The following is a 27,929-nucleotide window of genomic DNA, read 5'->3' as shown; positions in this document are numbered from 1 at the left end:
TTTCATACGTTTTGGTCTCTTTGTATGATGCAGTCAAACCACATAAATGGAGCATCTCGATTATGTTTTTCGTACCAAATTCTCGGTGAAGGGCTACAGCTAGTGATAACATGAGTGGAGACAAATAATATCTTGAGCAGATCGCAGACATGACAACATGAGCCACCAATGCAATAATTTGCTCATAATTGTTCCTTTTTTCTTGCTTTCCGTGAGTATTTAAAATTAGAGATGTTACGTCCGTGAGTAGAGTTCACTCCTGAGCAGTAGTATTAAACTGGTTGGCTTCGCTTTTACCTTCCAGGTCAACCGGAAATCAGGATGAGGGTTGAATAAACTGGAGTATGTTTGATAAATCGATTATATGTTTATTCCGTAGAAGTTGAGATACCGGTAGGAATGAATTGTGCTGTGCGAAAGATATATAAGAAGTCCAGATGTGGAGTTGTCGAGAGTTAGAATAGGAGTGTAGCTCGAGACTTGAACCGTACGGATGCAGAAAAGGTATGAAGATGCTAAAGGTAGGGAATAGAATTTGATGAGTAAGCGCGATAGTGAATAGCGTGAGACAACGTAGAGATAAGAGGATAGGACAGAGACCATGAGATTCATGTAAGAACTGTGGGAGAGTTGGCGAGTAGGAAAAATAGAGAGAAGTGGTATGCTGGACGTAACGGAGAATTCAAAAACAATTTGAGTTTTGGCGGTACTTTTTCATACAAATTGTCTAGCACCGTGTCGCCTTGTGGATACCGAGTAAAATCGCACTCTTCTTGACGAACTTCCTTGATAATGGCTGCAGCAGCTTTTTTTAAATCCTCTATATCGGGATCTTCATCTGGGTTTTTTCTTTGCCAGCTTTCATTCAAAGCATCGTACAATCCTTTCGAGGAAACACAAATAAGTGTAGAAGATTTTTGCTTTCCAATTACTACCAGGTTCTGATCCCCATAATAGGTCTTCAACCGATCCAAAATTGTGCGTTCAGAGGGCTTATAAATGTCATCTGGTAGCTGTTGTACTAATTCTTTTAAAGTAAATTGAGTTTGTTCGTGGTCATCGATTTACTTTATAATCAAATCAAACGCCTGGTCTATGTTGGCTGTGAGGTCTACTGTATGATGAGGATAGTTTACAGGGATACAAATTTCAATGTAACAGTTTTTGTAGTACACAGCACCTATAGTCTCGAAATTTGGTACATTTTTAATTCGCTGCAGAGTCTCTTGTTTTTTAACCTCATCGTATTGACAATCAGGGTAGACCAGAGCTCCAACAATCGGCTCCTTCACATTACGACTCTTCACTTTGCTCCATTTGTGCCTACGGCTTCTTTTCGTAGGAGTCGCATTGATGCAAGTAAAACATTTTTTTGTCCACTGGAACCCATCATCATTGCTCTCTTCCTCTACACTTATATTTTTAGAAGACCCCTCTCCTACATCTTTTTCCGAGATTTTTTGTTTTTGGGCGGCATTTTTATAAATTGGATGAGTGTACTTTTTGTAACAGGTTTTATGTACATTTATTACCCTTATATCTGAGATAATATCATGGAAATCATCGTCCACACGGTCTTGGGATGTGTTGATTAACGTCCGGATTCCAGTCGCTTTTAGTTCTATCAGGGGGGTGCCAAGGCTGGAGAAGACAGGCCGACTCTCTACATAGCGGCAAATGTAGCAAAATCTTTCTTCTCCCAAGTCTTCCATCTAAAAAACACAAATCCATCAATATTCCAGGGAATCAAAACTTGTTATGAATAATGTATATGGTCAACAACGCCAAAAAGGGGATTTCCAAGTTACTTTCCATGACTTTGAACTTTCTCATAATGTTCGTTCCGAGAAAACCTTGAATACAGATAATAATACTCTCCCTTCTATATGGCCACGTACCAATCATATGCTGAAAGTGCTTCGCATAAAATATCCCATAAAAGATACATACCTCTTCACTATCACGGCTTCTGCTATTTCCAGAAACATCCATCGTAAGGTCAAGCCAATATTCGATTACGTTCAAAAATGAATCCTCGAACGCCTGAACTATCAACGATTAAATATTAAATCAACTGAGTGACAAAAATATTATCGAAATTCTGAACTATCACCAAACGATGACTTACAAAAGTGCGGGACAGAGTTCAAATACCAAAAAAAAAGGTCCAAAATCCAAATACTTGATTACTTCAGCACTGTACTTACGTATTTCAAAAAAACAACGTGGTCTCAAACGACTGATGTAATACTGATGCCACACAGATGCCGATTGCGCGCGGTAACTAGTCCTATACAGTGATACCCCAGACTTACGCGATAGATAGGATCGAGCGCTATCCATGTAAGTCGAATTCGCGTAAGTCGGAGTACAATTTTGCATATAAAGACATGCAAAGTATGTTTAATTAGGACCGGAGACTGAATAAAACAATAATATAGGAAATAAATGTGTAACTAATTGTAGATAATGTGACAAATTATATTATTATAAACTGTATAAACACAATCCGAATTCAATCAATTGTAAGATCCTGATTGTGCGAATCCAGCAATTCTTGAACGTCATCACTATCCACTTCAAAATTTATTTGTCTACCAAGTTCGACAACGTCTTTTATCACATTACCAATTTCATCAAGCCCTGGCACTGATTCCGCCTGAGTCTCAGTTGAGAAAAAAAATGGACAGAGTTTTTTCCAGACGCTATTTAAAGTTTTTTGTGAAATTTCTGTTCAAATTTGACCTTGACTGCGCGGCGTTCACACAAAAAACGAATAGATGGGAAAATTAAAAAATCGTGTAACTCCGAATTCGCGTATGTCAAGGTAGCGTAAGTCGGGGCATTACTGTATTTTTTCTCTCCAGTCGATACAGAAAATTTCTGTTCACGCCGGTACCCGCGGTAACGATACTGTACTCTCTCGATAGTTTTGGCGCCTTTTTCGAATCCAGTTTTCAGGCAGGAAAGATTTCCGAACCAATTTTTTTTATAATATGTGTAATATGATACAATATTGAATTAAAATTCTTATAATTTATACCCCTGGATAGTTCTGATGCCAGAATTGAATTCAGCATCCCCGAAAACCCCCGAGTAACGATTTTCATTTGTTTTCATGGACGCTGCAATTTTCCCCCCAATCACCCCCCGGGCGCCCCCGCAGAGCCACCCCTGAACGCCCCCGGATAATTCTAACGCCAGAATTGCATTCAGCATCCCCAAATACCCCCGAGTAACGATTTCCGAGCGATTTTTCCGAGATTCCAGTCGTTCTCATAATATTGCAAAATGCATTTATTGGCCCAGAATGCATTTTTTGAAAAATGGCCCCACCAGACGATATAGACTTTTTTTCTGGGACCTTCCTGAACACAATGCAGAACACCGCATCTCGATATTTGCTGTCTCCAAAAACTTCTTTATTCCGGCTGATTTTCATCTAAATGCTCTGGACTGTTTCGGGAAAAATGTGTAGCCGCATAACACCTGACAATAAGAGGGGCTATCGCAGGTCTCACTTGCGAAGTCGAACTCGTTCGATATCTGCTCTAGTCGGCGCTAGAGCCGCAAGTGTCCGCCTGCTTCTACGCCACTCGAGTGCCCCAGCTCGGCACGCACACTCGCTCCCGCGCAAGCGCAGCACAGGCTCGCAATCCGTTACCTCCATATGCTAGTACAATGCAGCACTGCTTTGCTGGCAAAGACGCTCAATCGCGTTACCTCACGCCTGGCTCGCTTGTGATGTGCATGTACGGTCTTTCAGCCGTCTCTTCCTCAGAAAGATGCCGAGACCGCACCACCAACTCGTAGACTCGCTTCTTGTAGGCTCGCTCCTACGGACTCTTGGTCACCTTGGTATTTCCAAGCCACTTGTCTGCATTACGGAGCTCACGGGTCTCTGACAATGAGAGCCGTGCAAGACATCTCGTCCTACTCTCTCGTCCCCGTTTCTCCACTACCTTACGCATGCGATTTATCTACTGAAACTCTTGCGACATGAAGAGGATTCATTAGGTGTTGTCGGTTGGCGACACAGTCTGTTAAGCCATTATTTTGATATTTTATCTCATACATTTTTTATGAATCGAAAAAGAATAAAATTTTCGATGAAAATAGTTCTTCAACCTTAAAAATGTCATCAAATGCTTGTTTCTTATTGAAATTAAAAAATTTGGCTCCAAAGACTATAAAGAAATCATTATTGTACAAACACTTTTTTGAATTTTCCAGATCCATCAACTTATACTGACGTGATCATGCAGCCCGTGAATCGCAACTAGTCCAAGAGACAGGTACTTTTTTCTGCAATCTTCTACATTATCGATTTTTTTGTTGGAAAATATTCGGGGGTGTTCCCTAACTGTAAATTCAAATTAGCGGGATGGGGGCGGTTGCGCCTCAGCCGCCATTTTTAGAAACACGTTTTATCAAATATCTCGTGTACTATGCATCGTACGACAAAACCAGTAGCGATCGTTTTCGTAGATGATAAGATCCCCTGAAACTTTTGTTGAGAACTTCTTTCTGTATAGTGCATAGGTTTTTATTCATACCGCACCAAACTGTTTTGTTTTATAAATAATTTTATGGAACAAAAATTCACATAAAGATAAGTGGAAATTTTATGCTCTGCAAATTTCCTCATTGCCATTTTTACTGTTTCATCAACCGTTTGAAACAAAACTATGTATATAGCAATAACCATTTTGAAAAAAGTTTGCCGCGCTATGTATAAAAATCTATATTAAATCAAATGTAGAGGTCTAATTAACTATCGAAATCTATGAGTACGTACATACCTGTTTATTTAAGGAAAGTAATAATATAAAAGGACTGACATAACCAGAATTTTGCATCGTAATAATTCTATTTCTCATGTTCGATGTAAGTGTAACGATAAACGAATGTCAAGAGTGGTTTTCAATATTCAAAATGAGTATAAACACTCACATAATTACTGGCTTCTATAAATGTGTAGAATTAAAAAAAATAAAATAAAAAACAACGGAAGGTATTCATGAACTATATGAAAACACAATAATCAGTATTACATGCGATACGTTATAATTATATTATTATTCACGTGAACGCCGTAAGGATACACCATTCGGGTAATTGCACTGCTTATTTTAGCGTCAAATGGGTTGAGATCGACTTTTCGATTTTATGCACACTAGATCAAAAAGTACCATTTTACGCAACCGAATTTACGCACAAAAAGAATTTCTTTTCACCTTTGAACGAGCAATAAGTAATCTGTGATCAATGTTTTGTGTTATTTTTCACAATATAGTCCATAAAATACAACCACACAAACATCAATTTTTACCAGCACTGGAGGTATGTATCTCCTTAATCCTAGAAGGAGCATGTAGGGTCCACATGGACTCCATTCGCATTTTAACCCTATAATTTACGCTAAAACGCTGGACGTCTCACATTGTTTGTGCAGCTTGTTATTTATTAAACTACTTTTTTGGTAACAACTTCCGAGTTTTTTCGTTCCAAATGGTGCCTGAAATATTTTTAAATCTAAAAAAATATATAATTTATATATTTATCAATTGAAAAATAGTATCTGTAAACAAATGGTCGAAAGCCGTATTTTTCCACGGAAAAAAGCATTTTCTGCTAATTAACTGTTAAAATCCGAATGCCAGTACTTCCACAAACTTAATACTCACCCAAAAATTTTACTTCTTGATGTTTTTGTTTGTCCGCCATAGTAGATCCTCCGATTTGAATTTTCGCATTTCGAGTTCAGATTCGCAAAAACCAAGTAACATAAAGTTCTATAAAAATTGTATAACTCTTTGAATTTACGTCTGCCGTACTAGATCCATCATTTTGAATATTCAGATTCGAGTTCAGATTCGTAATCAGCGCCCCAAAAGCCCGTGCATACCAAATATCAAATGAATCGCATGTAAAGAAAAATCTAATAGGTCACTTGGGATGAATTTCACTCTAAACATTTTTAAAACTTCTCGTAGTGTCCCTCGGTCGTGGCAATGAGCCACTCGGCACTACTCTTCATGCGGTATGAAGATCTTTTTTCCGATATTTTCGGCACTTTCTTCAACTGTGCCGATGTTTTACAATATTTAAACAATCAATTTTGGTTGGGAAAACTGAAAAAACTTTTTCTGCGATCCTTAAATAATACCTTTTTTTTATAGATTATTAGAACTCATTTTTGAATAAAATATCACGTTTGGGATAAATTTCACCCCGTGTGACCATTATGTGATCCTACTTAGATGTGACCCAGCGTTAAGTACACTGCTGAAATCGTAGGCGGTGTTATTGGGCCTGGACTCCCTGCATAATTCAATTAAGAGTCGTTGTTCTGCTTTCGACTTTAGTTAGCATCTTATTGTTAGACTTTCCGTCAAATGTTGGGAATACCTATTTTTGCAATGTTGATTAATTTCTCAACCTTATCGTGAAATTATGTGTAGAGGTTTTCGGTGTCGAAGATCAACAAAGTCAAAAATAAATTTGACGGTTCTGTCGTGAGACGGCCGCTGCTTAAAAAACTGAAATATATTAATTGAATACAGTGACATATAAGTTATGACTAAATATTCTTCAGCAAGAAAAAAAATTTAAAAAAAAGTGGTAAATGAAGACTTACGTTTAATTACTTGATAAACCTTACAATGGGGTGAACTTTTCTGAACGAAAGGTAACACCTGAACCGCAGCATCGATAGAATTTAAAATGAGTTTCCAGAGTCGAGGTAATATCCATTAACAACGATTAGGATCCAAAGTGGCTGCCCGGTCGTCATTTAAATAACGACACGGTATTGTTAATCTTCACATCATAATTCAACGTAATCGATCATTATTCAAATTTTAAATGCTTACCACCAATGTAGGATTTCTTACTTCCGGGCGAAGAAGGTAAATTGGTAGTATTTTGTATTGGGAAAACTATAAATGATATTGGATTGATTCTTTTAGGTTATAAGAAGGCAGGCGATTTTTTTATTCTCATCATTTTAGTTAGATTTTCTATTGTTGATGAAAATATTATAAATAAGTAGTTAAATTATAAAAGTTCACGTATCTCCAAGAGAAATCTATAATGAATCGTAACATGCTTTTGAGACGAAAAAAAGAAATGCATACTAAAATTATGTCATAAAAAATTATTTAGAACTGCATACAGATTCCAGTGCCGATGTTTTTGAGGTCGCGGAATCTGAATTAGAGAGCAGACTTGAGGATTAATAATAGCAGATCCAACATAGTGGATAAGAATTCAAAGAGTGACTTGCATGATTTGTATGACACCCGATTTCACTAGAGAGGATTTTTGTGGCTATTAGGAATTCGGTAATATGAACTTTGGAAAAGTATGCTTCAAGTCTTGTAATATTTGTTTTACTTAAAAAATATTGCATTTTTTTGAAAACTTACATGAAGGAATAAGATTTCTGTAGACTTCGTTGAAAACTTAGTAGAAATGAATGAGCAATAAAGGCACGTTAGTGATTTAATTATTTCATAACAATGTAGGAAATGTATGATCAATCATCCGCATCATACAAAGTAAACTGATAAAGTCGAATGAAGATTTGTCGTATTTCACTCATTTATAATATTTTTTTGTACCATTGAAGTTCAATCCCAGTAGAATTTTTTTCATATTGGATGTGTACATTAGCCATACCATTATGGTTTTCACTATATGGTGCATTACATCACTTGATGCATGACGTATGCTTTCACTGCGTTTCATAATTTTCTAACTTACCGTCTACGAAAGTTTTTTTAACTGACACGAAACTAAAATTCACTTTTGGAAGGGTCTTTAAGCGATAAATTCCTGCCTTCAAAGGGTTGAGCACTGGAACTTAATTTTTGTATCATGATATTGGTATGTCGTTATCTTTCCTTTAAGTTAGCACAGCCGCTTATCGAATATCTGTTTATGACGCCATATTTCACAGTACGGGCAGCAAGTTTTTCTTCTAATTAAAACTCTCGTAATTTATTACCACATTTTTCATCACCTGTCAGTAATGTAATTACAACTCTTGTGATTATGTGGAATGAAGGAGGAGTTGATATTTTCACTGAAGATTGATATCCTCATGAGCGATACAGAACCTAAGGACGACCTTAGTAATCACTGTGTCGTTTCTTCTACCCTAGCGAGAGGATAATTTATGATGCGTGAAAGTTGTCAAAACTTTTACCAGCTCGGATGTAATAATTTAATTCCATAAAATCCCGATAATTTTGGCAACTGGGAGAGAAACGAGTACGCAGTAACGCCATTGAAAATGCGATCAGATCACAGACTCTTTGGGGGCACAGAGCTTTCATTCACAAGTTTTCCTTGGGATGTTCCTGCTGTTTACAAAGGACCCATGAATTTGTCTCAGCACTGGGTGTTTGATTACCACCATATTGCCACGTGTATTTGAATGATAAATCCATGCCGAAACTCTGCCAGCTATAAGGTAGGCGTTGAAAACCAACATCCAAACTCCGTTTAATTTCAACACCTTCGGTATTGTTCTTGTATGATATATGTATTGTAATATACAATTTAGTTTATTCTTGACAAGGTTTCATCATGGCCGCCAGAAAGACGATTTTTAACTGTAAAATAAAGGGAGCGTGAGTAATCGAGAAAAAGATAAATATCGAAAGACGAGTGAATCCAGCCAAGTTAGATTTATCCGCGTTATGCACGGGTCAATGTAATTGTTGAATTTGACTCTAGATGTATAACCTCTCGTTATAACAGCCACATTTATTTCGACTCAACCGATTTTCAGTCTTACTTTTTCAACCCAAATGCGTCATATTTTAGGGCAAAAACTACAGTCTACATTTATCCACCTCCTTGAATCTCAATTCAAACAGATGCGTCAGTGGTTTGAAATACAGCTGAAGTACGATTACGTGGTTTCCAATTCATAGTTGAAATTCCTTTTTTCTATTCTATTGTTCGCATAGTCGAGTCAGCATGAAGTATGTAATCAGATGCGAATAAAAAGTTTACGTAATTATAGCCATAACTCTAATTCAAGTCGTTATCAATCGACTTATGCATCTGAAAGTCATTGTTAATTACAGTTTTGCCAAGAATTTCGCGTATCTAATCTTTTTCCTATTATTTTATTTTTCATAAACTTCTTGTGAAACAAACTTAGGTGTGCCAAACATACCTATGCTCTTTCTAGAAATATAGGATCATAGGTCAAGAGTCAGAGCAGAGTTCATAATGCATCCTCCTACAGAATTGATTTCTTTGTTAAAAAATGTGAGGGGTGTTCCCTGAATGTAATTTCAAATTTGCGGGAAGAAGAGGGGAGCGGGTAGTTGATCTTCAGCCGCCATATTGGAAAACAAGTTTTAACAAAAATATCCTGGCCGTGAATCGTACGACAAATGCGGTATATACCTTTTTTGTAGATAATTAAATTCTCTACAACTTTCATTAAAAACTTTTTTCTCTATAGTGCATAGGTTTTTATTTATAGCGCACCAAACTTCTTCATTTTTATGAAAAATTTTGTGGAAAAAAATGTAAACAAAACTTGTTGAAAATTTTATGTTTTACAAATTTCGTCGTTGCCATTTTTACTGTTTCATCAACTGTTGGCTATATGTTTGACAATAACCATTTTGAGAAAAGTTTGCCGCACTATATATCAAAATGTATGCACCATGCAGAATAAAGTTCTGCATAAAAGTTGCACAGAATTTTATTACTTACAAAAAAGGTATTCACCGCATTTTTCGTATGAGGCATGGTCAGGAGATATTTGATAAAACGTGTTTTCCAAGATGGCGGCTGAAGCTCGACCCCCCCCCTCCCCTGCCCTTACATAACTGATTTGAATTTACATTCTGGAGACACCCTTCAGCATTGTTTTACCAGAAAATCAATTCTGTAGAAGATTGCAGAAAAAAATCCCTGACTCTTGGCCTATCACCTTTGTAAGTGTTTGGACAGTTTGTTTACTGCCATTTGAATGAATATACGCGACGTTCTCCAAGTGGAAACGTGAAAGATGAATTCATTATTGTTGAGGGACAAGGCTCATAGTGCTAGTAGATTCCCGAATGTTCCCGAATGTATTAGCATAGACGATTGTCCACTTAGCTATAGTCAGTTCCTATCAGTACACCGCCCTAGACGGACGTGTATCTTGTACTTACTTATATTGTAATATACTTAACAGTTATAACCACGAATATATTATTTACTCATTAATAACTCCTTTAATCCACTATCCCTTTATCATCAATTATATTCAGTAATTGCACATGTTCCGTTTGACGCAAACGATTTCGTTTTATTTGTTAGTTTACAACACTCTTTTTTTAGAACAGGCATATAATTTGGTATCGAAAGCGTACGGTTTAAATGTGTAGTAAATAGATTACTTGACCGTTGGCCCATTGCGAAAGGCTATCAAAATCGTAAATTACTTTATTTAACATTTATTGAGTATCTATGAAATCATTTGAGTTCTCCCATAGTAATGGATGTTGACGATATTGTAGAATAATAGTCAATTCGTTCAGGCAGCCGAAGACTTTATTATGGGGGATTCCTTAGAATTCATGACCACAACCAAGTTTTAGAACTGGAATCATGAGCTCTGTTCGATAAACGTGATCCGATTCACCTCAGCAAGTGTTGAGTTTATATGCAGTGTAAAATTGTTTGTCGTACCCTGATACTTGATTACTGTCAACGAGATTGCATTTTAATTACATCAATATTCTTTTCAGTTGGATTTATATTTTTACCGAGCATAAATTGCCGTTGATTATTTATTTGTGCTTTTTGGTACATGTGAATGATCAACTGATTAAAAGAACAAAAGAAGTGAAGTTCAATCACGATTGTATGAAACTACCTAATGATCTGCTGGACAGGCCGGGTAATATAATTAAATTGATATTCAATTTGAATCACATTATTTTGAAAATGTATTCATTTCGGTAAAATATTTTCCTTACGTAACTTCAAGACGGTTGATAAAATGTGTAAAAAACAATAAATTAGAGCCCGCAAATTATTCTTTCTTTTTAACACGTTTTATTCAGTGAAGTTTAACAGTATGATTCATTTGTGTTAAACTCTGAATAAATTGTGAGTGGGACTCTTCAGATATACAAGTTCACGTGCAGCCTCGAAAAAACAAAAGAGGGTTACTTTAGCTTTCGACTAATTTTGATTCGCACAATTAGCATTTTTAGTCGTGTAACAGCGTGATAACGGTGGTGGTCGTATTCCGCTTCTACAAATATACAAATACCCGACTGGCAGGCACCCCTTTACGCTACCGAAAATATGCCGAGTGTGCAAAAGCCTCAACGTGTACACGAGTTGTACTTTTTGCTGGTGAAAATTCTTTTCATTATTTGTATTTACGACTCGAGTAGATATTCGAATGTACGTAGCCTTCGTAAAATGTTTGGATACGCTTCCTGTAGGTTCATGTATGCATTGTGTACTACAGAAAACACTGATGCAGGTTTCTGCTTCCAGTGCAGTTCAATGTGCGTTCAAATTGCATAGGTATATTTCTCTCATAGAAATCTCTGACAAAGTTTCGATTTTCAGCTCCTTTTCAAACTCACGATTAGCTAGTTTTTGGTTTACTGTTACTGAATTTCGGGGCACTAATATGAGGCATCTTTTTTTGGTATTAAGATCAGGTTGAAATAGTTATAAGAATTCAACAGATTATTCGTCGAATGAGTAGTTCATCTAATTCGGTATCGCTTAAATTTCCATTCTGCAAAAAAGAGAGGATGCGTAATATTACATATAAATATGATCCATAGACACACATAAGTTTGATGCTCATACCGGTGTTGATTGACCGTAAAAGGATCACTCTAAAAACCGAATAGTGGGCTCATATCATTTGTATCAGGAAAAAAATTCGTTGATCGTATGACAAGTTTTATTCTCAGTTAAATAGGCGTATGAAGCAATTAGTATTATAACGTGATTTCCAACCATTACCTGTTGGATGTGACGCGCGCGATTCGAGCGACGGATTACATAGTTTATGAGGTGTAAATTAATAAGCATAGGGAATATGTCACTTTTTTAAATTTGTTACCACCCGCCTGTATTCAATGACCCGGACTCGATCCGGTAAGTATTGTATAGCGAATTAAATTCTCTACAAAACATTTCTTTGTGCGATGTCCACAGCTCAAGCGATTCAAAAGTGATAAGCCTCAGCTTGAAAGTCAACTTCCTGAAAAAATTCACCTTTAAAAATCCTAAGATATTAAAAACAATACCTCATTCATAAACATTGACCGTCAGAGCACAAGACTGGTCGTGGCGTAAACTGTGAGGCTAAAGTTTGCAGCTCAGAATGTATATATTATCTACACAAATATCATCTTGTCTGCAATCATCGGCCTCACAGCTTACGCCACGACCAGTATTGTGCTCTGACAATGAATTTTTTTGGACTTGGTAGTCACCATGTTTCAGACAAGTGCGGATGGGATAAACCATAACTATCTCTCTCTTACCGCTGGTCGCTACACAGAACATGATCCCGCGCGCGTTTCAGCACATATTGAAATGGGACCCCGGAAAAAGTTGAAAAATATGGAACAAAAAGTGATTAATCGAATGAGCGCAATCTTAGATGTAACGGATAACGCTCATTTTTTGAGAGAATCCGACATTATGGTTTTTTTCTTTATGTATATTTACCAAATTTTAAACCAAACAGACTTTTCACAGGGTGCTACGGTGGAAATTTATAAATTATTTTTTTCTTGAAACACCCTAATATATGTACATATATACGATTGATTGTGAGTGGTTAGATATTTGACAAAACGATATCTTTCCCATTATTTAAAATAGGAAAACTTTGAATTGCGAGAGCAACATTTTCATATGAATTCAAGAGATGTCTTTCAGTAAAAATTTATGTCTTTTTGCTACATGTAGAAAAAGATTTTCAGATGGGAGGATACAATAAAGTTCGCCTCCAAACGAAACAACCTACTGAATTTTACGTATAAAGTGGAATTGATCATCGCCTGTTGATTGCCTGTCTAAATGGCAATGCAACAGCATTATCCAGTACTAAATAATCCTTTGAATTTTTTATTGTTTCTGATGGTTCTGACGCAGATTATCATTCATCCTTATCTCGTATTTGATTTGCTCGATTCCTATCCGTTACCACGAAACTAATTTCACCGTGGTTCCAAGTTACAATAGTTTACATATGAGGTCATGTTCGTTGATTATTACGGTGATATTTTACACCAAACAAGTGGAAAATTTTCAGCTCTGTTGCCAATTTGGTGATTTTCTCGTTAAATCTAGTGGTTTTGGAAATCTTGGCGAGAATATTTACCTCTTTAGCGGTTGGTGAGATATTTGGCGATTTTTAAAGCAATTTGGCTTTTTTCGAGGGAAATTTGGTGGTTTTCGTCAATTTCACATTTTTAAGGGGAAATTTGATAGTTTGATTTTTTTTTTATAACGGATTGATTGTACACCATTTTTTCACCTCCAAAAATTCAGATGAACAAAATGGAACAGTCACAAATGCAAATAGACTAAACACACAGTCAAATATGAAACCAAATGAACTAAAACTACAATCGCGGATACAAACCCAAATAACGAGTCAATTATGATCTCAAATAAATAAACCCAACCTACAGACATAACCTCAAATGAACAAAATCCAAATCGGCTACATAAAAACTCGAATGCATAAAAAATTACACAGGTCAAAAAAATTTTTTTTTTGGAATTTATATTTGAATAAATAACTTTTGACCCTACGCATCAAATAATAACCAAAATCTTCGTTTATTGTTTATAAAGTTAGCTTTTGTCTTTTTTACGTTGATAAGTAAGTCTTGAAGTTTTTGGTTGATATAGCGTCAAATGGGAATCAGTTATAGAGCTTACGGGTGTATTGATGCCTTCATTGCATATGAAATTCGGCCTCATGAAGCAATTTGTAAAATCTCGTAATCAAGATTCTGATGCTTTCCAATATTTGCAGAATTATTTACCGAAATTATCCGAAGCCAAAGTAGAAGCAGGTATTTTTGTCGGACCACAAATGAAGAAAGTAATGGCCAGTGACAAATTTATTCAGTTCCTCAATATTCGTAACAAACAAGGAACAGCCTTAACGTAGTAGTTCATGATTTTCTCGGAAACAACAGAACAGAGAATTATAAAAAATTGATTGAAATGACTTGAAATCTTTAAAGTCATGGGCTGCCAAGTGTTTCTTAAAGTGCACATGTTACATGCTCACTTGGATCAATTCAAAGGTAATAAGGATTGTAAGCCATTGTATAGGTTCCCTTCTCCTTCAACTCTTTACTGAAGCGGCTACAGATTTGCGGACATTGTACACTCCAATCTACCCTTATCTCGTATTCACGTTGACTGTTATTTCGCTTTTGCTCATCGATTTTTGTGTTTGGTTTTGCAAATATGTTCGTTTTCATCTTTGTTGGGTTTTATACGTACGCCTTTTAATTGGTTTGTCAGGTTCGGTTTTTGAAGTTTGGTGTTTTTTTTTAGCGGAATGATGGCATTTTTGATGGCAAATAGTGCAAACAAGTCTAGCTATTTTTGGCAGGACTTGACAAAGACTGGAAGTGGGATTACAATAATCCGAGTTGGCAACACTTCTTACTCTGATTTTTAGAATTTTTTAAACAAAATTTTATTTAATTCTAATATGAAGCACTGTGGATGCATCCCTTGAAAGTCCAGAGAAAATTCGTGGTTTTTCCAAAGCAAGTCTGAATAGGGTTTTTTGAATTAAAAAAAACAAAATTTCGGAGTGTGACAACTTACCCTGGAAGCAGTTGTCGCAAGTATTTTAATTGACGAAAACAATAAAAAAAATTATGAATAATTCTTTTTTGCGCCTCTGTTTTCTTGTTTTTGTTTTGATGTAATAAACTCGGGTTTTTAGTGTATACTTTTGAGCAATAATTCTTTTCTTCGTTGCATTTTTTCCTGGAAACCACGAAACAGTCGACGCCGACTCCGAAAACTCCGAAAACTCTACATCAACAATAATCCTAAAATTATACGCATTCAATAACCGAATTTGCGCTGTACATTGGCGAAATCTCAAAGATAGTGTTAACAATAAGTGCTTTTGCATATTCACATCCAAAACTGTGTCAGCGTACGATAATAGGAAAGAAGATTTTCCTGTTTTATAGACATCCGGACAGCATGGATGCGATTTGTACTTGTCAACAAGCTCTTGTTTGGTTGATAGCAGCAGTTCTGGAGTAAGTTGACCCTACATATAATCCATATCAATTGGACAAATAAGAGTTATCGGTAATATCTAATTATAGTTGAGTATTTGACACGTTCTTTTTCCTCTATTTTCCGTATCCTTAACCGATAACAACAACTGAACAACAACAACAACAAACTCTCGGATAGCTCTGTTCAGGCATTTCCAGAATTTGGATAATCCGGTCAAAATCATGTTTGAAAATCACTAGAGCTACATGGGATGTCCCTGTCGCCAGTCTGATAGTATAGCCTGGAGTACACTACGGAAGATTAAAGAACCTTTTGAAAAACATACCTCGCAACTTCTCAACTTTATCTAATTAGCGAAGAGCATAGACTTCTACTGCACATAGGGAAATAGATCTGATTAGAGAATCAAATAATTAGGAAGGAATATGTTGTGCGTAATCAGAGGATGTCGTAATCGGATAATTGAATGATAAAATATGGCGTTTTATTGATGTATGAATACAATATACATTGATATATGTATACATGGACTGAACACAGTGATGATCGTAATCTTACATATAGACTATTCATTAAAAAATGAAAAAAAAAATAACTCAGAACAAATCAGTCTTTAAGTCTTCTAAAATCATCAAAATATAAAATGAAAAAAAATATTTCTCCTTTGTTTCCATAAATACTGTGACTGTGAGGTTTTCATAATTACTCTACCTCGGCCACTCGGAAAAATGACCGAGAACTTACCGCGTACACAATAATTTGGCGGCCCGCGATGTAAGCTGGAAAAAATTAGATCTTACAAAAGATATTGCGAGATTCTGTTGGGCGCCTGGCATGATTAACACGCCTCGAAACCACTAATTCGCTAGACCTCGGGAATCTACTCGGTAGCTCAGTACCGTGGAGAGGAGAGAGGTAATTTTTGGGGAGAGGGAGAGACACTCGACAGCAGCACGCTATTTAACAAAAATAAAATAAAATAATATATTTTATGGCAGCGATGATACAATAACAAAAAAAAATTAATTCCAAATGCGCTTTTCGCGACCCAAAATGAAACAAACATAGCTGAGAAAAACCAACAATATCAGAAACCTTAAGCCTACTTGCGTTAGTCGCATTCTTAACAATAATTCTAAACAATGGGACAAAAACTGAAACCAAATCCTATTCAACGCGCTAACCGCGATCGTCCTCAATTCCACTACAGCGCTAATCACATCTCTAATTATTATCTGTCACTACAATTTTCTTAATAATAATCTGATGACGCTTATCGCAATGCATCCGAACTCAATCCGTATCCGCGATTACTCAAAGTTAATAAGTCGCTCCGCTAAACCGGGAGCTCACACACGACGACACGCGATCTACACGAGAGGTGATAGTTTTTTTACACGCAGACTCGACGAGACCCTGTGCAGTGGAATTTGGTTGCACCCAATTTGAAAGCAAAAATGACTCAACTCAAAACCGTGACTCTCCTCTAGACTTTACATTAACAAAATTTACTCTACGCGTTATAGTGAGAACTCAGGCTACGGCCATCAAACAAGGAGATCGGCAAACAAATTTCGAGTGCTCAACTAATTCAATTATAAACTGGCGAACCGTTGATCGGTGCGCTGATCTAAATCGTCCTCGAAATATGTTCGCGAAGACTTCATAGCGCTTACCGCTTCGCGTCACACCAGAAAGCTGCCTACGCCGGTCTCCGCCGTCATTCACTCAAAAAACACAATCTTTCTCTACTTTTTTTTTTTTTTAATTCGTAAACCTCGAACGCGACTATCGCGAGCTGGCGCCAGGACTCAAATGAAGTGCTTCGCTAATAGCAGCTGAAATCCGAACATGTATCGAACATAGGATCAGTCGCGAAAAATTCTCCTGATCTAATTGGTTTTTGTCTCACGAAGTTTTTATAGCCCAACTTATCGCTATCGTTGAGTTCAGCTGTCGCGGAACGCTGATTGGCTGTCTGGTTCTTCGGTGTTCCATCGTTCGGCAGTGGCGTGGTGACGGCTTCGCGAGGCTGCATGACGTCAGCGTGGTGATGGCAGCCTACGGCTCGACGGCCGACAACGGGAGTCTCGTTCGCCTTGGTTTCCCTCGCGGCAGAGATCTTACGTAGCCTCTTGTGAGGGCCGCCTCTCGTCGCGGTCCCCCACGACTGTGGTCCTATGACGCTGTTGAATCTCCCGCCGATCCCGTGTATGGTGTCGCATTTTCTCGAAACAAAAAAATTAAACAAAAATCCTGAAAAGTCTTATTCGCCAGCCTGTAAAGTGTCCCCTCTCAGAATCTCGGATGCGTGACCCTCGTCCTGGCGCTCTATTACGAAATTATTAGCGATTGTGAAATCCCTAATTTTAAGTTCCGCCTAGGGTTCGGGGAGCCGTTTGGAACACGCATAAAAGTGCCACGTTACAATACATATAATATTACAATACATATAAATAAAATTGTATTATCTTTTTTGTGATATTTATCTTGCGTATCCAGACTAACAGTCTTTGTATTTGCGTTTCGACAGCAAAAAAATTCTCTAATACACTTGGGCGCATACATATTCCTATAAAATATATATAAGGAAACAAAACTTATAATTATGAATATAATTAGAACAGTTAAAGTTTCCTATAGCATCCGTTCTAGGATGAAAAAGTCAAAACCAGTGGCTGACTGCGTTAGGAACAACAGGATGAAGAATAAGTTGAAAGATTTTCAGTAAATCAAAGCCTTAAGTTAAAGATAGACGAATGATAGATGGCCATAATTTATAGATTATAATAATTGATATCATAGTATGACAATTAGTTATAGTTAAATATGCCTATGTATTTACAAGAAAAGTCTGCCATCACTTCTAAATCGATTATTTTAGGATTACACAGAAAAAAAAAAAATAATGAATAATTATATCAGCTGGACTCTGCCGTATAGGATATTACGAAATTAATGAACGTCATAATTCAATCGCATATTACTTTACAGCCTTCTCTTGTTCATTGTCTTTATACTTGTAGATTGCTAGGCTTATGAGTTCATATGACAGATATGACTTTTCTTTACACCTTCTGAGGCATAGCGCAGCCAGTCTCTAATCGGTTGGGAAATTTTATGATCTGTATAATTGTCATATCTCCGTCGGACAGTATCTGTTAATAGTGGAATCGCTTTATCTTGTTATATCTCAATTTGTTATAGGCTAAATATGTTCAATAGTTAATTGATTTTTACAATTTGAAGGACAGCTAAATGCTTTTTCATGTCGCCCACTCCTAAAAAATTAGTTAAGAATATGCATCTGAAAAGTAAGTAGATTTACAAATTCGATACAATTAGAATACTCACCTAAGATAGCATTACATACCGTCAAGTCAGAAAACTTATTTTCTTCTTCTTTCCCTTCCAATTATACTGTTGCGCGACCTTGTTTGAGAAAATACGTTTCACCAAATTGATTGTGATAGATTTTATGCTATTGCCACCGATTTTACCAAGTTCGTTAATCTGTAGGAATAATCATTTCAACAATCAAGGATAATTAAATATTTTGCATGGAGAATTTCAGATCTATGAAATGTCTCCTAGATTATTAGCAGGTATATTAGTGATGAGAAATTACAGGATCTTAAGTTTTTTATGTTTCACCAGATGGTCGATTACACATACGAAAAAATGAGAGAATAAATGCTGGAAAAAATCAGAGAATACAAAATCCCATTCGTCGCAGTAAGAGATGTACTAAACTCAGTCTAGATTCTGTCTCCTCTGATTTTCTTAAATTTGTTCAATAAATCGTTTCGGGTAGAGCCCTGTGAAATGAGAATAAGTGTCATGATATTTTTGTACTTAATCAGCACTAACTTTCACTGGCCAATGATTTAGTTCCATTTAAACATTGTTTAGAATCAAGTGAATTTTGCCAATTAAGAAATTAGTCACTAGCTTTTTTAATATGTAACATCAACAATATTTGTTTCAATAATACTGTGATGATATTTGTGATGTTGTCGTCACTTTGTCCTTGCGCTTCACTTTGCACATTGTCATTATTTCTACGCTATTGATCCAGTAAGTTATTTTGATTTACAATAACTATATTTATGTATTGCTTCAGGTCGGCAAACTGTCTGATAACAGGGTTCTAGAACTCGATTGTACCTATAACTATGTTGTTTTAGAAAAAAGTAACGTTCACATATTGACCTTACAAGTTTTTTAAACGATCTAGTGATTGCTGTTAAGCAAGCGCTAAAATTTGACAGTTATAATTACAGGAAAATAGGTATGTTAACTGTTTTTGAATGCTTACCATTATCTGCAGTGAGAGGGCCTAAGCCTGTTATGCTTCAAACTAATTTATTTGCACCAAAAATACATTTTCATTTTTTCTTTGCACAGTCGAATTAGCAGTGCTGGCTGAGTCAAATTCAGTGCGACTTTGAAGTCTCATATTAGGTATAACATCGTTATCGTCAGAATCTTCATGCGTGGAGTTCTTCAAAGACTTCATATTAATTGCTTTATAGGAAAACATATTTAGAGAGAAGGCAAAAAAGATATGGATCATCGACGTGGGTTCCGCGAATTAGTGATGAGGACGAGTGTGAATGAAACGAAAATGATGTTGAGATGGAGAGAGATAATGATTACCGATAAACGAGACTTTTATTGATTTCGATGCGGCGACACAGACCGTATCGCAAGAGAAAGTTACAGAGAGTGAAGATATACAGAGCGAGAGAACACATAGATTACACACATACATAATTTCGAGACAGTAGACAATACATGAGATACTGATGAAACGTTAACTAAAAATACGTTTTCTTAATTGACCGATCACCAAGACTCTATAATATAATACACGAGATACAGCTGATAGGTTTTGAGTCGCGACACGGGCAAGCGGCGAGATTTGACGCAGAGACGGCAAGTAAACATTGCGCGCGAGTGTGCGTACATGTGTAAGGACGATTTTGAGTGTCGCGAGACACACATTTAACTATTCGATACTTTGCCGAAACAAATTGCTTATAGGAAAGTTTTCTTCGGGGAATTGAATTGAAGTCTGTTGAAATTGATGGTTTGTAATTTTTAGTGTTCACATCATCGGTTTCTCTGGATTTCATTCTTGTAGCAGCAATCTGTATACTTTGAGTCAATAACTTCTTTACTGGCGGAGTAGGGTACTCGAGTATAGAACAGTCATTTATAAGGTCCATGACAATGCTGGACAAATACAAGAAAGTTACAGAGAATGCTTAAGGCTACTTATAGACTAACTAACAGAGAAAAGAAAAAACAAAAGGAGGGAACAAAAACAAAGAAAAAGGTGCTCAAAGTGAGACAAGAGAGAGGTTAGAGAATGACCGAACAGGACCAAAACGAGAAAAAGCAGAGTAAGTTAAGGTAGGTGAAAGGCCTAGCCTATAGTGCAGCAAGCGATCACAATCCAGTTCGGTCTCAAAAAGGTGCAAGCACAAGGCAGGTTTAAAGCTCGGAAAAGAGATCACTTTCAAGCTGGAAGGAAGCGAGTGCCAAAAATACACTCCGGCCACTAAAAAGGATTTCTTATAGGTCTTCGTCACAAAACGAGGAATGAGATAATCCCCCCTTACCAACTTATCAGAGCCTGGAACGGCAGGGTCACGTTTGAGGAAAAGATCGCGACGGTACGAGGGGGTTCCAGAATGAAAGAGGGTAAAGAGCAGATGCCCGATGAAACAGAGCCTGCGATCCCTAACCGCCAACCATCCCAACTCTTGAGGATGGTGAGTGATCCTTTCATCCCTGACAACACCGCAGACGAAGCGCACACAGGTGTTGAGTAGGCGTTGCAGCTTAATATTCAACTCGGCCGAGAGGTCATTATAGACTATGCACGCGTAGTCGAAGATGGAAAAGACCAATGACGTGATGAGCAGCTTGCGCAAAGGGGCGGAGAGCATACGGCAAGAGATGGAGGGCTGCCGGAGAACGCAGTGGACGCGACTAGAGATAGCATCTACCTGATTGACCCACGCAAGCTTATTGTCCAGGAGAAGTCCTAGGTTACGGACGACTGTAGACAATGGCAAAGAGGCCCCATCTAACAGTATTTTCGGGAGGTCCAGGGAGCTCAAACGATTGACAGAGAGAGCACTACCAAGGATCATGGCTTGGGTCTTCGAGGCATTGAGATGGAGAGAGTTGGTGACGGCCCAGGCAGAAGCCGCAGCAATGTCCAGGTTCAGTTTTTCCACCGCCAGATCTAACCCGTCCCACGGGCATTGAATATAGACCTGAAGGTCATCCACGTAGATCAGGTGCTCAGTGTGCTTAAGAGCTCCGGAGAGGTCATTCACAAAGAGAGAAAAGAGAAGAGGGCCTAGAACAGAGCCCTGAGACACACCTAGATCTAGCCCTAACCACGAGGATAACTCCCCAGAGGGGGCAACCACAGCCTGAATTCTACCGAGTAGGTAGCTAGAGATCCACATTAAAACATGATGGGAGAGCCCAAGGGAGAGCAGCTTAGCAAGTAATCTCGCATGCGGAATGGAATCAAACGATTTGGTGAAGTCAAACAGTACCAATACGGTAACTTTACGCTGGTCAACGCCTCGACGAACGTCTTCTGTGAGCTTTAGCAAAGCTGTTTGCGTGTTATGTCCAACTCGAAAACCGGATTGACGCAGATCGAGGAGGGCCTGATCCTCCAGATAGGCAGTGAGCTGTTCTAGGACAATGCGTTCCAGAACTTTGGAGAGGAAACACAGGTTGGCAATTGGTCGAAACTGCTGCGGCGAAGATGGAGATTTGACTTTGGGTAACGGAACAACCCGTGCTTTCTTTCACTCACCTGGAAATATTGCTGAACTGAGGGACTGGTTGAGAAGAGCCAGCAGAAAGGGAAAAATAACTGGCAGAGCGTCTTTGATATTACGAAACGCGAGCTCATCAATGCCTCGCGATTGCGACGAGAATTTAGAGATAGCACTAGCAAGTGTGGTGGGAGAAATGTCCTGGAAGTAGAATAAGTCGTCGTTATATGCCGGTGAAGGAAGACCAGAGCAGAAGGCTCTAACAGCTTGGTCAGACTCTGGTTGCTGGGAAATAGCCGCGAAGTGAGCATTGAGCTCATCAGGAGCAAGACCACCACAATCATTGGGGCAAGAGGACGCAAATCCGAGGATTCTCAGCTGATTCCAGAGGGCACGTGAATCATAACAATTAGCCAGGCGGTTCGCGAAAAAGGCAGAGCGGGCATCAGAAATAAACTTATGAAGATTATCCTTAGCCTCACGATAGCGCAAAAGAGCAGAGAAGCAACGGGATCGCTTGTAAGATCTGTAGAGGGCATCCCTACGACGAACCAGAGAGCGAAGGTCAGGCGAGATCCACGGGTCCAGTCCCTGTATCACAGTAAAAGTTGTGTAGGGAGCAGTCGCATCCAAAGCACAGTCAAGATTAGATTGCAGACAACGAAGCAACTCATCTGGAGTTGGAGTGGTCAGTTACTAAAAAGTTGCTAAAAAGTGCGCCATATAAAATAAAATTGAGCAATCGCACACCATATCGAAGGTATATGTCTGTACGATGTATTTGGTAGCACAGTTGTTTGGATTGGAAAATGAACTCGGAGACTAAAGAAATTATAAATCTATACTACGTCAATAACATAAAACCTTTTGAAACAAAGATTCTTTCGACCGTAACAATCAAACATTGATCATTATCGGCGTCATTAATTTTTTCGACTGCACTGTCGTATACTTTAAAGTTTTTGAGGTAAGTCAGCCAATATGCTTAATTGTTTGTTTTTTTTTCGTCGTAGAACCAGTTCCGAGGTATTATTTGTAAACCGTCTTTGAATTCGACGCTAATAGCGCTTGTCAGTGTCAGTCATGTTCAGCTGCATCACCTGAGAGAATTCTATTATTATCAGAATATGTTAGTTTCTATAATGTTTAAAACTATAGGTCAATAATATACACAAAAAACTTGTGGCGGTACTAGCTTGGATGCAAGCTAGTAGCGCCTAATGGAAATATCTACTAAAGGTGAGTGATTTCGAAAAAGTAACTACACGGTAATTAAATGCTAATTAGATGATCCAAGAACACCTCAAACCCGAATTTGATGCTCGCCCTTTTTAATTTAAAAAAAAATTTTTTCCACTATTTGTGGGTCTGCTGACTGCAGACTGCAGTAATTAAATGTTAATTAGATGCTCCAAGAATATCCAAAATCCAAATTTGATGCTCGTCGTTTTCCTTTTCTTTTCATATTTCTCTACTACTTGTCGGCCTGCTGACGCTATCAGTGGGCGAATCTATACTAGAGGTGAAAGATTTCAAAAAATGATCATACAATCATTAAATGCTACTTAAGGGAGCTTTCCAGTGTGACAGCCCGAAAAATCGCTGTTTTTCGCGATTTTTTTTTTTTAAAGAAAAAATAATCTAATCGGTCTGATTTTTTTTGTATATTAATTGGGTATTGAAGAATACTAAACAATTTTTTGAAGATCGATTTATTTATTAATTAATATCTATAAAAATGATGAAACAATTGTTGCAGAAAATGCACTTGGATGTGGTGTCCACGTTGGGGGTCACAATTTTGATCTGAAACAAAAAACACAAAAAGATTATTGATCGGTATATAATTGGCTTTCGTGCTATGGAGGCTTTTTTCTTTTTTTTTTTTTTTTGCAAAAATAGCGCCGGTTTGAACAAAAAGTATCGATTTTAGCATTTTTTTTGGCAGTTTTTTTTACAAAAAAATAGGAAGATGTCAAAAAAAAAAAAAAAGCTTCCATAGCACGATAAACAATGACGTTAAGAATATTGTGTAAAAAATTCAACTCGATAGCTTTAAAACTCTGCCCTCCAAGTTGGACACCGTTTTGAAAAATGCTGTTTCGAGAAAAACGCGTTCAAAGTTTCAAGTGAGGAAATTTTAGGTAAATCGTTTACTTACGGTCAATCAGCGATGCCAGGTCCGTACAATATCCCTTCTGCTTCTTCGAAAAGATCGTGCTCAATGGATTGTTCAGTCCGACGAGCTGTCCTCGCCTCTTTGCTATCCAGGGACGCCCGGCGGTTTGCTTGGGTGATGCGCGCATTCTTGTACTTAGCGGCGAAATCTGCGGCGCTCGGCCCTATCGTGCATCCCATCGTCTCCAAAATTTTTAAAATTGGGTCGTAACCTTCATTGAAGGTGCACACAGCACACTGCGTAGCGATTTCTACTATCTGCTTGCCGCAGAATACGTGCTTTGGGGCTAGTTGCCACACGCAGTGATTAATTGATTTTCAAGAATTTAGCACGCCATCCGCTTTTTTTTTGAAAATTGAGTGCGACAAAAAAATAAGTCGCGCGACTAATTTACGGCTAATTAACGGCAAATTATGCAATAGTCCGAATTCACATTTTCGACAATTGGCGAGCCAAGTTCATGTACGTGCAGGTAGGAACGAGACAATAGAAATAACAGTCGCACGGGCAGACGGCCGACGCGGCAGCTGTAGCGCTCCGTTGCCTTCTTCCAAAAAATGCTGTACAGTAACCGAAATAATCTGAATTTCGGCATGAAAATTTCAGGGAATATTCGGAAGAGTGTATACTATTCGATAAAGCAAAAAAAAAAAAATCGATTTTTTGAAAATTTCACACTGGAAAGCTCCCTTAAATGCGACAGTAATAGGTTGAGTCTCGTGACACAGTGAAAAATATATGAATATTCCGAAAATACAGTGCGTCACGTTTGTTTGTTTCGTTGCGCGTATTATTCATTTTTGAATCGTAGTCATAATCAAATATTCTGACGTCACATACGAATTCCATCTGCTAATGCAAGTATTCACCATTCATTTATTGCTCGCAATTTTGTCAACTACGACTCGGAAATAAGAATGAACTAATCACCTGAAATCAGGGATAACAGGGTTCGTTCGCCCGGGGAAAACCTGGAAATCCGGAAAACCTCAGAAAATTTCTGACAGCAGGAAAAAGAGAGGGAAAAGTCAGGGAATTTTGAAAATAAGACTGGAATTTTTAATCTGTTGAAGAAATAAACTCATCCTCATACAAAGTACGATTGATCTTGACACAATATAAATTGCGCTTGAAATTTCTTTCCCCACACCACTTTACACATTCTATATGTACGTTATTAAACACTGAACCTTCTTTCTTTCATTATTTTAGTGAAAAATCGTAGGGTGTTTTTGTAAATTAATAGTTAGATAGTAAGATAGTGTAGGAGTATAATTTATTAGAGGGGTCGGGTGACTGTATCAAGTAAATACACTTGTTTGTTTGTTCTCTCGATTCCTTTATTCCACTATCTCGAACTCTGAATAGACACATACGATGTCCTCGTTGCGAGCGTTGAGCCTTGAATGGCGGGAGCCTCGCGCGCGCACAGCGGACAGTGCGCAGGGGAAACGCACGGTCGCCAACAGCGCCACTTACATATGTGCGATATCGACAAAGCTATTTCTTACACTCCCTCCCTTTGTCGTATACATTAATATTTCTTAAATTTTAATTAAACGTTTTTAAATCAATATAGCTCAAGTGAGTAGCAACAATACTTATATAGATAAATAAACAATATAAACAAACAAACTGAAACGATAAATTGAAGATAGTAATTCTTAAACGATTTAGCTTTGGTCAAACTTCGTATGTTCCTCCTCCTAGCGTACGGTCTCGTTGTTGTTACTGTCCTAAAGGCATACAAAGACAAATAAAAGTTATAAGTTCATATAGACATATACACACACATATATCCATGTTGATCTTATCTCTGAATATTCATCCGAATTTCTCTGGATGTTGCATTGATAATTTTATCTCTCAAGTTATCATGTCTGTTCTCAGATAAAGGCTTTGTCATTATATCTGCTATGTTTTCATCGGTAGATAACCATTGAACTCTAATCTTCTTCTCATCTACACATTGCTTTATAAAGTCACCATGGGTGCTTGCCATACTTTTCCTGTGTCCAGTTTTCTCTCTGAATTCCAACTCTTTTTGTATCTCTTCCACACTTTGGTCGAAAGTTTTGAGTTTATGACTTCCGTCCTTTTCTGTACAATCTCCATCTGATCGATTATCACACCATAGAGTGATTGGATAACACGTACGGCCAATGATATGCCTAATAGATTTGTCCAGTGATATCAGCTCTTGGCACGCGTTGCTTATTGCTAAATACTCTGCTTGGCAGGTAGACGTCGTAACTATAGATTGTTTATGACTTCTCCAGGTTATTACATCTCCGAATAGCTTTATCACATATCCGCCTGTAAGTTTGGAGTCTTCACAGTCTCTAAAACTTGAATCGGAAAAAGCCTCCAGATTCTCTGAATTTGATACGAACTTAATTCCTTGGTCAGTTGTACCTCTCAGGTATCTGAATACTCTTTTTACTTTAGGCCAATCCTCTTCAGTGGGATCTATCTGTTTCCTGGCCAAATAGTTTACCGCATAAGCTATATCTGGTCAAGTCGCATTGACCAGATACTTCCAATGGCTTCTCTGTAAGGCACCTTTTTAACTTCATTTGATTTCTTTACATCTTCTGTGCCATCTTTGAACTTTTTGTCTCTATGATCTACCTGATGGGTTATCATAGGCGTATCCTGTGGTTTTGACTTATCCATTTTAAATCTCTGTAGAACTCCCTCTGTGTACGTGGCCTGATATATGGTGGTGATTCTCTCTTTCCTGTCTCTGTGTATAGTCATGCCTAAGACGTCTTTGGGTTCACCCATATCCTTCATCTGAAATGTTCTGCTTAGATGCGATTTTATTTGATTTAGTTTCTCTGAGTCATTGCTGGCTATCAGCATGTCATCTACATGTAGTAGTACTAAAGTAAGCTTTTCATTCAACCTCCAAGTAAATAAACAAGGATCATGGAGGTCATTCTGCAGACCGAGTTTTCGTGATTCTTCTGAAAATTTCTTATTCCACAGGTTGGGACTTACTTTAAGACCACATAAAGACTTCTTTAATTTACATACTGTTTGGAGTCTGTAGTTCTCTGGACCATCTAGACCCTCTGGGATTTCCATGAAAACTTCTTCTTCAAGTTCTCCATCTAGGAACGCTGTTTTAACGTCCATTTGACTTACTTCCAAATCCTCTTTGTTAATTATAGAAAGAATTGCTTTAATCAAGGACATTCTTGAAACTGGAGCATATGTTTCTTTAAGTCCATACACATTTTTGTCTTTAAATCCTCTTACGACTAGGCGTGCTTTATATTTCGTTGACCCATTACCCTCAACTGTCTTTTCAAATACCCACTTAGAATCGATGATGTTGGGCCTTATTCCATGGGTCTTTCCTTTAGATCGGTCTACCAACACCCATACCGTATTTTCTTTCATAGAGTTTAACTCTTCTTTAATGGCTTCTTTCCACAACTCTTTATCTTTTGAATTCATCGCTTCTTCAAAAGTGATAGGGTCTTTTTGAATTGAAGCTAGTAAAATATGTCCCATTTCATTCTCTTTTATCTCTCTAACTTCTGAAACTCTGGTATAACGATCAAAGCTTATATCTTCAATTTTTTTAGCTTTACTTCTCGGAATTGGACCATCAGTTTTGTTTATTGGTACCTCTA

At 37.6% G+C, this 27,929-nt stretch overlaps 1 protein-coding gene across 7 annotated transcripts in view; it reads left to right on the top strand.

Annotated features, from left to right (window-relative positions):
- Positions 1-27,929, top strand: part of LOC124306338 (two pore potassium channel protein sup-9) — an 817,624-nt gene that overhangs the window by 164,048 nt on the left and 625,647 nt on the right. For 6 of the 7 annotated variants that reach the window (XM_046766938.1, XM_046766956.1, XM_046766928.1 and 3 more), the window contains one exon: positions 4,234-4,295. The exons of the other annotated variant lie outside the window; for it this stretch is intronic. The gene's annotated coding sequence lies outside the window, so the exon portion shown is untranslated. The remainder of the gene's footprint in view (positions 1-4,233; positions 4,296-27,929) is intronic. 7 annotated transcript variants of the gene reach the window in all.

The sequence above is a fragment of the Neodiprion virginianus genome, chromosome 1 (assembly GCF_021901495.1).
Source record: "Neodiprion virginianus isolate iyNeoVirg1 chromosome 1, iyNeoVirg1.1, whole genome shotgun sequence".
Classification (NCBI taxonomy): domain Eukaryota; kingdom Metazoa; phylum Arthropoda; class Insecta; order Hymenoptera; family Diprionidae; genus Neodiprion; species Neodiprion virginianus.
This window is presented reverse-complemented; position numbering and strand designations above follow the sequence as displayed.